This window comes from Hyperolius riggenbachi, chromosome 1 (assembly GCF_040937935.1).
Source record: "Hyperolius riggenbachi isolate aHypRig1 chromosome 1, aHypRig1.pri, whole genome shotgun sequence".
Lineage (NCBI taxonomy): Eukaryota > Metazoa > Chordata > Amphibia > Anura > Hyperoliidae > Hyperolius > Hyperolius riggenbachi.
In genome coordinates this window covers 353432586-353445764 of record NC_090646.1, presented here as the reverse complement: position 1 = coordinate 353445764, position 13179 = coordinate 353432586, and the positions used below count along the sequence as shown (strand labels likewise).

The 13179-nt window shown below is 44.4% G+C and overlaps 1 long non-coding RNA gene across 2 annotated transcripts in view; it reads left to right on the top strand.

The window, feature by feature from the left end:
* Nucleotides 1-13179, top strand: part of LOC137513503 (uncharacterized) — a 66790-nt gene that overhangs the window by 27852 nt on the left and 25759 nt on the right. For both annotated transcript variants that reach the window (XR_011020525.1, XR_011020524.1), the window contains one exon: nt 12667-12811. This is a non-coding gene — a long non-coding RNA (uncharacterized lncRNA). The remainder of the gene's footprint in view (nt 1-12666; nt 12812-13179) is intronic.

Sequence of the window (13179 nt, the reverse complement as noted above, 5' to 3'; positions counted from 1 at the left end):
CAGGAATGCCAACACCCTCGACCATTGCTACACGGTCCTGAAAGAGGCATACAAGGAGACACCGTGGGCAGCACTAGGCTCATCTGACCACTGCATCATCCACCTGATACCTACTTACAAAAGGCGCCTGAAAACCTCAAAACCTGTCACCAAATCCTTCAAGGTGTGGTCAAGTGAGGCTAAACTGCAACTTCAGGCCTGTTTTGACTGCACAGACTGGAAGGCTCTGGAATCGCCTAACCTGGACGAGTGGGCGGACAACGTATCCTCGTACATTGGCTTCTGCGAGAACTCCTGCATCCCTACAAAATCTTTCAAACTATATCCAAACGATAAACCGTGGTTCTCGAAAAAACTACGACAACTGCGACGCAGCAAAGAAGCTGCACACAAATCCGGCAACCAGGAGGACTACAAGAGGGCAAGAAACCACCTAAACAGGGAACTGAGGTCCGCAAAGAAGTGCTACGCGGAAAAGCTGGAACAGAACCTCTCCTCAAACGACTCACGAGCTGTATGGAAAGGGCTTAAGGCTGTCACCATCTACAAGCCTCCCCCTCAGCATGCTACACCCAGCCATGAGCTTGCAGAGAGTCTCAGCAACTTCTACTGCAGATTTGAGAACCAGCCAGCACCTGCAGGACTCCCACAGCCGCCTGCACAACCCTCTGACATTGATGCCCTGTGCCCAAACTCGCCCCCACCGTCAGGACTAAATGGTAGGAGAGCCTCTGGCCTGGACGGAGTGTCACCAGCCTGCCTGAAAACTTGCGCTCGTCAGCTTGCTCCCACCCTCTATTCCATCTTCACGAGGTCCCTCCGGGGAGGCAAAGTACCCACGTGCTTCAAGAGGTCCGCCATTATCCCTGTCCCCAAAAAGCAGGGAACCCTTGACCTCAACAACTTCAGGCCCGTGGCACTTACATCCGTGATCATGAAAGCTTTTGAAAGCATGGTGCTCCCCCTCCTTAAGCACTCCACGGAGGGACTGCTAGACCCACACCAGTTTGCGTACAGAGCGAACAGGTCCACTGACGATGCCATTAACATCTGCTTGGAGCTCGTCTATGATCACCTGGACAGACCAGACTCCTACGCCAGGATCCTCCTACTGGACTTCAGCTCAGCATTCAATACCATCAGCCCCAGAATACTGCAAGACAATCTTGCCACGATAGGAGTCCACCCCACCCTACGACTGTGGATCACGGACTTCCTCTCCAACAGGTCCCAGGTTGTTGGGCTGGGCACTATCTCCTCACAACCTAGGATCACCAACGCAGGAGCCCCACAAGGCTGCGTCCTGTCGCCGTTTCTGTTCTCTCTATATACGAATAACTGCAAATCCACGACAGACTCTGTAAAAGTAATCAAATTCGCTGACGACACGACTATTGTCGGTCTCATCACCAATAACGATGAGAAGGAGTACCACCACAAGGTCGAAGGTGTCTGTCACTGGTGCAGAGAGAACGGATTGGTCCTAAACACAGCAAAAACTGTGGAGATGATTGTTGATTTCAGGAGATGCGCCTCCACCCCGCCTCCAATCTGCATCGATGGCAAGGAGGTGTAAAGAGTCCCCAGCGTCCACGTTCTAGGCACAACCATCTCTAATGACCTGAAGTGGAAGGCCAACACTGCCTCCACACAGAGGAAAGCCCAACAGCGACTTTTCTTTCTCCGCCAACTAAAAAAGTTCGGTATGGCTCAAAAACTTCTGACAAACTTCTACTCCGCTACAATAGAATCTGTCCTATGCTCGTCCATCCTGGTTTGGTACGCCAGCTCCTCTGCCAGCGACAGACTCAAACTGCAGAGGGTCATCAGATCAGCGGAGAGGATCATCGGGTGATCCCTTCCCTCACTGGACCTCCTTTACCATTCCAGGCTGTACTCCAGAGCATTAAAGATCACCAGCGATCCCTCACACCCAGGCCATCATCGCTTCTTTAGTCAGCTACCCTCGAGCCGGAGGCTCCGGTTCCGGTCCATCTTCCCCAAGACCTCAAAGCATAAAAACAGTTTCTTTCCTTCGGCTGTCAACCTTCTGAACTCTCTCCACGTAACTGCCCATCCTCACACCACAACACCATGTCTGCACTGAGGCACTCTGCACGTGGATAGACGGCGCCCTAGCTCAAGCTGAATTTTTGTGTTTTTTGTGTTGTAACTATGTTTCTGACTGCTTGACTTGTCCTGTATCTGTATCTATATCCTGTTTCAGTACCCTGTACATGCCAAGACCAATTCCAGGCACGACCCGGTCGTGCTTGGCGATAATAAAGATTCTGATTCTGAAACAAAGGTGAATGAAGGAGGGCTGGTGCACACCAAGAGGGCTTCTGAGCGTTTTTCAAATCGACAGTGATTTGAAAAGCGCTTGGCTAATGTTACCCTATGAGGGTGTTCCCACAGCAGTGTTGTGATTTTTTCAAAATCACAAGTATACTGCATGTAGCATTTTTTTTGAGCGATTCATTCAGAAATCGCTCTGAAAATCGCTTCACAAAATTGCACTCACTAATTGCTAGCAATTGCTATTGTGATTTTGGCATTCACTAGCCCAGAGAGAGGAGGAGTGGAGAGAAATTGATAATAGCCTGAGATGGAGCAGAGAGCTCATCTGTATTGCAGTCTCACATCACACAGAGGCTACTTGCCTGTAATAGGACTTCTGTCCCTGCCGTCTCAAAGCAGCCCTCCTGGAGTCAAAAACTTTTCAACTTGTATAACACCTTATCCACAATTGCAGTCATTATACCATAGGGGGGAGACCAGACAGATTTTTGCCACAGACCTTATGTAGCTGTCTACATGCAGTCTTTACAATAGTGAAAGAGCTGAATTTTTCCCACAGACCCTTCAGGAGGCAAGCTTTTGTATATTTACCAACTTGCCTGCTTCAGAGATTTTAGGGAATTTTTTTTAAAGGTACAGGAGTCTCAGGGGGAATTCCATACATCCATAACCCCCGTCTGAAAATGCCAGTGCTCCAGTACTGTATAACAAGGACATGTTGTGCTTTCAAAGGTGAACAAAAACATCCTAAAATGCTGTGACAGCATTTCCCTGGGTATCAAGGGATATATACATGAATAGAAAATTTGTCAAAGGATGCCTGACAAATATTAGATAACAAATAAACATGTTGCAATATGTATAGTATTAATTACAGGCAGTGGGGAGCTAACCCGACATATCTACAGCGGTACATATTTATCTGCTGGCAGAAATAACTATGGCAGGAATGACTGACACAGAAGGATGTAGATGTTGTGGCAAACTGGGAAAAGCTGAGCTCATGTTCAGAATGTGCAGGTGTCAATCACACAACACCTGCATACTAACAGAGTGAAAATGCTTCCTGCTTCCCTACATTTCCTCCTTGTGGTGAATTGTTGTAAATGCAGCATGAATACTCTGTACCACAGACACCTGCATCAGGTAGGGTACCTGTGGATTACCCAGTTTGCAGGTTGACTTCAGGATGCTGGATATTGTATGTCAGTGGTTTGCTGTTAGTATCAGTAGAAAGTACAGTGGGATGGGTATGTGTAGCTGTAGTGATTACCACAGTAATTTTATGTCCTGGCTGCTGTAAGTACTGTATTCATTTGCTGATTTTCATGCTGCTTTTGTTGGCTGGCTCCTCCATGCTTTGACACTGAGCTTAACACATCTCATTAGAGGTTAAGTATCACTTGATTATGATTCACTTCAAGCTGGAACCCATTTGTTTCTACATACTCCGTTCAACAGAGAGTGACAATAAGCGATTGGTACCGTCTCATTACTGCATGGTTATAATTGAGTAAACAAGAGCCAGAGTATAATCTGGGCATACTCTTTTAGCTTAGGAGGAAAAGAAACAAGTGAATACTTATAGAAGGAGAATAGACATTTGGTAGTGCTTTTGGGAATGGGAGAGCGGCAGTTAATGAAGCACATCCACACGCTCTTAAAGGGGCACTACAGCGAAAAACTGTAAAATTTAAAATATGTGTAAACATATATAAATAAGAAGTACATGTCTCCCAGAGTAAAATGAGCCATAAATGACTTTTCTCCTATGTTGCTGTCACTTACAGTAGGTAGTAGGAATCTGACAGAAGTGACAGGTTTTGGACTAGTCCATCTCTTTATAGGGGATTCTCAGGGATATATTTATTTTCAAAAGCACGTAGTGAATGGCAGTTGCTCTGTCCAACTGCCAAAAAACTGTGTAGTGAGCAGGGAAGCTGGCCAGCATCATTGTTTAAATCCATTTTAGGGAATATCTTTATAAAGAATAAAAGCCTTGCTGAGAATCCCCTATGAAGAGATGGACTAGTCTAAAACCTGACACTTTTGTCAGGTTTCTACTGCCTACTGTGACAGCATTATAAGAGAAAAGTAATTTATGGCTCATTTTACTCTGGAAAAAATGTACTTCTTATTTGTATATGTTTGCACATATTTTAAATTTTACAGTTTTTCGCTGCAGTGCCCCTTTAATGGTGGATTCAATCACTCTGACCACGTTTGCTAGAAATCAATGCCGTCGGTGGCCCAATTGATCGTCTGCACGATTTTTTTGGCTGATCTCACTGGATGGAAGGTATCGATCAGTGGCAGGTCAGGAGGGGTGGCAGATCCACGGCCCATACTGTTGCACTGCATCGAACAGTAGAACACCGTGGTTAGATAGATTTTTTATTTATTTCATGCTGAAATATTTTAGAAATATGTCTAGTGTGTGGCAGTAATAGATCCCTTTCCAATTAGATTTGATCCGATAGGGATCTATCTGATGGACAAATCTGGTGGCCATCTACAAGTGTATAGCCACTCTTATTCATATGTATTTGTAATTGAAATGCTAGAGCAAGATGGTAGTTTAGTAACTTGTGTAGAAAAGAACACATAAGTTTGAAGTTGCACAATTTTTAGTAGTACCGTACTTTGGTGGATCAACCACAAAACGGTGTTTTTCATAAGTGTGTGGATGAAGGAGATACAGAGATTCTCTACTGGAAAGTTCGAGGAATGTAGACATTAAACAGCAGTTGCTGAGTTACTTCTTGGTAATTGAACATGGTGAGTCATGAGTCTGCTAGTTCCATGCATGCTCATTAGTGCTTTGTTAATTTAGACAATTAATCGACTATCTGTTGAAAAAAAAATCACCAACAGGTAAAATTGAGGGCAGCAAATTGTTTCTAGTGAGTGAGTGACTGCATGCCAGTTGTCATTTTGTAGATGTAATATTTCTTTGGCTGTACTGTAGCTGCTACACAGGCATTCCTCCTTTCCTTTTAATATGACAAGATGGGCTCACATTAAAATTCACAGGACCAGCAACAAGGGGCATTATCATCAGCCATAACACCAATATTAATGGGACAATGGTTCCAGCCAAACAATGTATTCTTCAGGAGTACTTGAGGTTAAAAGGACAGAGCCTGTCAATGACAGCATCTGTGTGAATGAGGATGGATGGGGAGGGCCGCAGGGGTTAAACACATACCTGTTCTGATGTCTTCAGGGCACAGGAGTGTCCCTGCCCCTTCTTAAAAGTGCGCCTTGTTTCTGAATACTGCCAAAGCTCATCGGATACCTCCACTTGTGGCTGGCTCCCAGCTTGGCAGCCACCAATCAAGTACCGGTACTCTTTGAAGGAAACAAAAGGAATAAATTGTATCTATTCTCCTACTCCTAAAAATTACTTCTTCTTTTTTTTTTCTTTTTTTTTTATCTTTTTTTTTTTTTTTTTTTTAAGAATCCTGCAGTTTTATTTTTTGTGTATCAGCTAAGAAAGTGATATTTAATGTTGTATTGTCTCATATGTTGACACAGTGGTTTTGTGTCCCAGAAGCTAAAATATATTAACTGTTGGCCTTTTTGTATTTATCTCTCAGAAGCTGTTTCCAGTAAGTTAAAGTGAACCTCCAGACTAAAAATCGACTTGGCAGCACTGAAAAGGCTTGGTGTTTCTCTTATACAAACCTCGTTTTTAGCTGCACAGAAGAAAACTGCCCGGGCATATTTCCCCTGATGCTGTGCAAAGCATGATGGGATTTCTGTTCTCGTTCGGCTGTTTTGGTGCAATTTTTTCTTTTACATTTTGAATTTGACATTTGAAGCCTAGCGTGTGCAGCTGGGAGGGGTGATCAGGACATCGGACAGTTGGAACTGTCTCATGCTCCCTGTCACCTCCTTTCAACCAAAAAGATGGCAGCCCCCATGAATCACAAACATTTGCCTGTTCTTTTAAAACAGGGTGGGTAAAAAAATATATTACCTATCTATTCTAATTAACATAACTAATGTAACTTAATGACAGTATGTTTGTTTATGCTGAAGTTCCCCTTTAAGAGCTTTATGGCTTTAATGCCTTATTAGTGATGGTTATGCTATACGTCATTTGTATACCTAAATGTTAACTCTTTAAGGCAGAAAAAAATAAGAAAGGAACATAGCCTTGTTATTTGTATGCTTAGAACTATACATACATGTGTCCATCTCATCATGTCGCATTTCACCGCCAGTATCCTTTAATCATTGGTGGAGTTTCTCCCCTTTTGGAATTTGCTAAACATTTTTTTCCCCATGTTACATTTGTCATTGCAGTTACTATGTCTACCAATTCCGTATTGTATTCCAATATCTATGTTTTGTGTATACCACTGTCTGTATTATTTTGTACCCCATGCTGGTTTCTTACTTTATACAGTGCCACAGAATATGCTGGCACTTTTATAAATCAATATAGTTTCATATCACTATTTGTTGTATCGTTATTTCCATACTAGAGTATACAAATATTTAAAAACTACTAGCCGACCGCGTCACACCACTGGGCGTGACCGCGATGGCAGCCCCAGGACTGCCTATCGCCTATACAGAAAGCTCTGCTGGTGGGCAGAAAAGGGGGGGATCCCTTGTGTGCTGAGTTGTACGGCCTATTTTGTAAAAAATGGCCTGGTCACTAGGGGGGTTTAAGCCCGTTGTCCTTAAGTGGTTAACTCATACAGTTGTGTGATTACTTAAAGGGAACCTAAACTGAGAGGGATATGGATGTTTCTTTTTAAACAATATCAGTTGCCTGGCAGTCCTGCTGAGCTCTTTGGCTGCAGCAGTGGCTGAATCACACACCTGAAGCAAGCATGCAGCTAATCCAGTCTGACTTCAGTCAGAGCACCTGATCTGCATGCTTGTTCAGGAACTGTGGCTGAAAGTACTAGAGACACAGGATCAGCAGGAGAGTCAGGCAACTGGTATTATTGTAAAAGGAAAAATCCATATCCTTCTCAGTTTAGGTTCCCTTTAATGTCAAAATATCTGAACACACTGTTTCTGTTTAAAACATGTTTATTTTCAAGTTTAGCCTTTTTATTATCCTTATAATGTACATTTTAGAGAGAAAATACTTGGATATTTTGTATGCAGTGCAAAATAAGACTGCAGCATGCAAGGTCAGAACCAAGTAGTCAGAACAGCACAAATAGTACAAATGTAACAGGAACAGATTGCCAAGAAACCAGCAGTGCACACAGTGATAGATAAATCTCACATGAGCCTTTATATAGGAAGCTCACAAGTGTGCTGCAAGAAAATGAGTTCCACAATTTACTAAGGGGCACCTGCTGGTTTGGAAGTGAAAACTTTATAATGATTTGAGTCTATAATACCCCCCACAAGTGAAACAGGAATTTGCAGGTCCCTTTAAAGTCTGCAGAGTACAACCAGATGCTGAAAAGATGTAGGTTTACATTAACCACTTGATGACCCACCCTTTACCCCCCCTTAAGGACCAGCGCTGTTTTTAGTGATCTGTGCTGGGTGGGCTCTACAGCCCCCAGCACAGATCAGGGTGCAGGCAGAGAGATCAGATCGCCCCCCTTTTTTCCCCACTATGGGGATGATGTGCAGGGGGGGTCTGATCTCTTCTGCCTGCGTGTGGCTGGCGGGGGGGCACCTCAAAGTCCCCCTCCGCGGCGAAATTCCCCCCTCCCTCTCCTACCTGCTGCCCCCCCGGTGATCGAGGCTGCACAGGACGCTATCCGTCCTGTGCAGCCAGTGACAGGACGTCCCCTGTCACATGGCGGCGATCCCCGGCCGCTGATTGGCCGGGGATCGCCGATCTGCCTTACGGCGCTGCTGCGCAGCAGCGCCGTACAAATGTAAACAAAGCGGATTATTTCCGCTTGTGTTTACATTTAGCCTGCGAGCCGCCATCGGCGGCCCGCAGGCTATTCACGGAGCCCCCCGCCGTGAATTGACAGGAAGCAGCCGCTCGCCCGAGCGGCTTCTTCCTGATTAATCAGCCTGCAGCTGGCGACGCAGTACTGCGTCGCTGGTCCTGCAGCTGCCACTTTGCCGACGCGCGGTATGAGTGCGCGGTCGGCAAGTGGTTAAGGTAAGTCCACAGTAATAAGAGTCCATGATACCACCCACAGGTGAAACCTGGAACTGTAGGGTGTCTCAAGGTTTAAAGAGGGCCACCTGTTAGTGGACAATGGAAGTTCATTTTAGCTCAGGCAACATACTGCCACTAGCAGTTGAAAAAGAGCATAGCAAGATTCCTGAAATAAATACCATCCTAAAATGTTGATCATATGACAAGAAGAATATGATTACCGGAAACAGTTTCTGGGGTAGATTGCTTTGATTGCAACACCCCCGCTGTTCAGACTGTAACGCCCCATTTACACTTAGGGCCGGTTTCCACTACTAAATGATGCAAATGTGGCTACCTAGCCGCATCGCATCACTTCCGCCGCCGGCTGCATCACTTCCGCATCTCCCGATGCGGAAGTCAAGGGGAGATGGGACGCGGCTGTGGGCGGATGCGGCCGTGCGAGAATCTGCAGCATGCTGCAGATTCACGGATCGCTCCGCACAACATGCACGCAGTGGAAGCTCTTCCATTGCTGTGCATGTGTTTCAGGACACCTGCGGTGCGATGCGGCTATGTAGCCGCATCGCACCGCTCCTAGTGGAAACGAGCCCTTAATCAGTTGCTCTCAGTTATAACTGAAACAACTGATTTTCAAAGTGATGCCCATGTTTTTCTATGGCACAGTTCAAACTTAACATGTTTTAACTGAAATCTTTTTCACAATGCACTGCTATGGAGAAGAAGAAAAAACACGTACCAACTGATTAAGTGTAAATGGGGCATAAGGCTGCAGGCAAAGACTGAGAAGACTGCAGCCTATGGCACCACAGATAGTCTGTTGTGCGTGAAGTGGCTAGGGTCTGGGCTCCTGATCAGATATTTAAAACTCATTTACTCAATATTAAGTAATTAAGGGGCTTCTACGCAGATGAAAACAAGCTCTGCAACTGAGACCTAGAAAGATATTTGTGCCTGGACTGGGACTTTAAGTCCTGTCATTTCCAAGGCTGGACGTGGAATGCAATTCTCCATGGGTTCTCAAACCTTTCTCTCATGGGCCCTTATTCATTTCACCTCTTCTCCTGGGAAATAATGTTTCATCTTCTGTTTAAAATCGCTTTTCAGCATGCTGAAATTCAAAAAAGTGACAAAAAACTAGGTGAAAAGAAGTAGAAAAAATATTCCGAGTATTCTCTTGCTTGCTGGTGGCTTATTATGCATTTTATTGATATGGTGTGAAAATATCACCTTAGGAGAAAAGGTGATTTGAACATGAGCCATGGATAGCGTTACATTTTCAGTATCTTGTGCTACAGTAGTTCTTCTGTGGCATCAAACCAAATGGGATAGCTTTCTCTCCCCATTCACATCAGTGAGCCTTGGGTGTTCATGACTTTTTCATTGGTTCACCACTTGTCCTCATTTGGACCAGATTTGGTAGATGTCAGGAATACAGCATAATAGGAACACTCCTCAAGACCTGTCATTTTGAAGGTGCTGATGTAGTTTTTTAGTTACTGACTTGAGCATGTTCATTGCTTTGACGACGTATACCCCCAAAAAGGTTGTGATATTTTTTTTTATAGTCTACTGGAGACTCTGTCAGGAGTCATCAAATTCCCAATGGGTGCTTGTTTTATTATCAGAGATGGGCTCTTCTCCTTTTTGGAGAGGTAATCTAAATGGGAGGCCTCTCCTACCTCTTTAGTTCTCCGGTAACCTGTGGCAAGCTGTGTAGGGTTTTGTAGAAGGCCTGGAATGTGTGTGCTATGGATTCACATTTATAGTGCTTTTGGAATATCAGGACATTAGTAATTTGCCATCTGCTGATTTCTCAAAGCCCTCACCAACATTCTCCCACAGTTCTATCCATACTTGTAATAGGATCTATGACATCTTTGAGCTATGCATTTAGCCTTATGAAAAAGGAGAGTTTTAAGTTTCTTTCTTTCTTGTTTCAGGGAGTTTGGGTAATCAACAACTACTGTGACTTTGTGTTGTAATTCAAGTTACACTACTTTAGTAAGAATGCCGCTTGCATCAGCTTCCATTTCCTTTTTCACTATACTTGCTTTGCATATGAGGAGTCCTCTAATGATACATTCGTGTGCCTCCCAAACTGTTCTGGAATTGTTTGTCCAGAATGTTTGGACGCTTGACGTTAAGGGATGTCAGCTTTATGTATGTTAGCTAAGGGTACCCCTGAATGAACTATAAAATGTGCTTGGCCCACCCCATGTAGGAGGGGAAGGGGTGTCAGGGACAACACAACAATAAGAAAAGTTTAAACTGTACTGTACAATACAATAACATTTGTAAAGCTCTTTTCTCCCATAGGACTCAAAGCGCATAGTTGTGTCTCAGATCAATACAAGGTTGCAGGCTGTGTTACAGAGGAAATAGACAGGTGTTCATAAATGTTAGACTGAAGAGGTGGGTTTTCAGTTTGGACTTAAATGCTTCCAGGGATGGTGCTATCCTGATTGCGTGTGGCAGGGAGTTCCAAAGTCTAGGGGCAGCATGACAGAAAGCTCTGTCTCCAAAGGTATTGAGGTGGACTTTGGGGGTGACCAAGGTGTTACATCCTTTTGATCTAAGATTGTGGGGGGTGTGATGCAGTTGCAGCAAGTCCTTCAGGTATCCAGGGCCCAGATTGTGCAAGGATTTGAATGTCAGTAAGCCAATCTTAAACAAAAGCCTCCATTTTATCGGTAGCCAGTGGAGTGAACACAGGGTTGGTGTTATGTGGCAATGGCGGGGTTGGCTCGTTAATAGCCTTGCGGCGGCATTCTGTACTAATTGCAGGCGGCGTAGGTCTCTCTTTCATGGCCTGCATAGAGAACATTGCAGTAGTCCAACCTTGATGTGATGAAGGCATGAACTAGGGTTGGAAGATCCTCTGAAGGAATGAGGGGTTTAATTCTTGCAATATTCCTTAGGTGAAAGAAGGAACGTTTCACAACTGCTGAGATGATTCCTGAAGCTTAATTTCCCATCAATCAGTACTCCCAGGCTGCGCACACAGTCTGAGGTGTTCAGGTCTGAGCTCCCTATCCTTAGCGGTGTTGGTTGAGACTTGGACTGCTTTGCTGTCGAGCCCTGACCTTCGATAACAAGAACCTCCGTTATTTCAGCATTAAAGCGGACCCAAACCAAACCTTTTTTTAATTCAAAATATTTAGATGCACCACTCTGACACATACAAAGATAAATAAACACTCCTTCAAGCCTATGAACATTTCAGTGCATGCTTTTCATTCTTCTCTTTTCATAGCTAGGGTTATACAGGTGGCAGCCATTAGCAATTCCTCCTTTGCTGGACACCTCCTACTCCACCAGTCTGACGGATTCTGTCCAGGCAATATGAAAGGAAGGGAGGGGTTCCTCCAATAAATGTAAAATATTTTATATTTGTCATCATGCAGCTGAAAAAAAGGCTGCTATTTATTATAATTTGGAAAATATATTTTATTTCCGAAATTATGGAGTAGGGTTTGTGAAGCCAGGTTTGAATGACAAATATAGCTGGGTGTCATCATTGTAGCAATGATATGTCAGGCCATGGTTTTGTATGATTTCTCCAAGTGGCAGCATGTATATGGTGAAAAGTAAAGAGGATAATATCGCGCCCTGGGGTACACCATATCTTAGTGGTACAGGGTTGGAGAGGAAGGGCCCTAGGGCTACCCTTTGTGTTCTGCCAGCCAGGAAGGAGTTGAACCAGTAAGCTACAAAGAGATAAAGATGAGAACAATACTTCAAGTGAGAATATATGACCAGTTCTCTAATATGGCGACCACTAGCCTTGGGGAAAGAGAACCAAGATGACTTCAGGTTCCTTTTAAATTGAGGATGTAGGCTTGCGGCATGGAAGAAGTTGAAGCCAGAACTTCAGAACAGTGTTGCTTTCACATCCAGGTGAATGAACATGCCACCTAGGAAAGGGTCTGTTAGACCTATTTCCAGAGCAAATCACACATCCATTCATGAATGGTCAGCATGCTGGCAGAGCAAGTTTTGCATTATTTGGGTATTACTACTCCATACTTATTTTCACTACAGAGACACAGTGTATCAATAATAAGTTAATCAGAACCCAAAGAGCAAGAATGGAATTGTAGCACAGTCGCATGGTGGAGTGCTAAATAGCCAGATAGTTCTTGTAAGTCAGATTTTTAAATAAACCTTTTACACACTTCCTGAAATTACTGAGGCCCCTTTCACACTGGGACGTTTTCATTGTGTGGCATTACTCTTTTTTTTTTTTTTTTTTTTTACTGCAGGGTAACGTTAAAGCAATGAAAACCTATGGGGCATTTTATACTTACCATGGTGTGATGCAATGCACCAGAAGCGTCCAATCTGAGGCAAAAGCATCATTGCGTTACTGCTCGACATCTGTGGCAACGCGCAGCAACCGGAATTCATGTAAGTCAATAGAGCCGCAGATATTTTTAACTCATTCGCATTCACGCATGCGCAAAAGCGTATTTTGTAAATACACTTCCATGCGCTTTGTACTTCTGCCACAGGGTACTGAGCGCTAGATAGCCTCACTTATTGTTTGGCTTGCAGCCAAGAGTGAGATTACAGCGCAATATAAAACTTTTATACATACCTGGGGATTCCTCCAGCCCCTCCGCAACAATCATTCCCACGTCATCCTCCTCCATCTCCTGGTTTGCCCGGTAAAAGCCCTGTCGGCTTGGACAGTCGTCGCAGGTGCAGTCTGTCCCCGCACCCCTGTCCAGCTCCTGTGACTGGGAGTACTACTGCGCAGGCCGCTCCTGGCGACA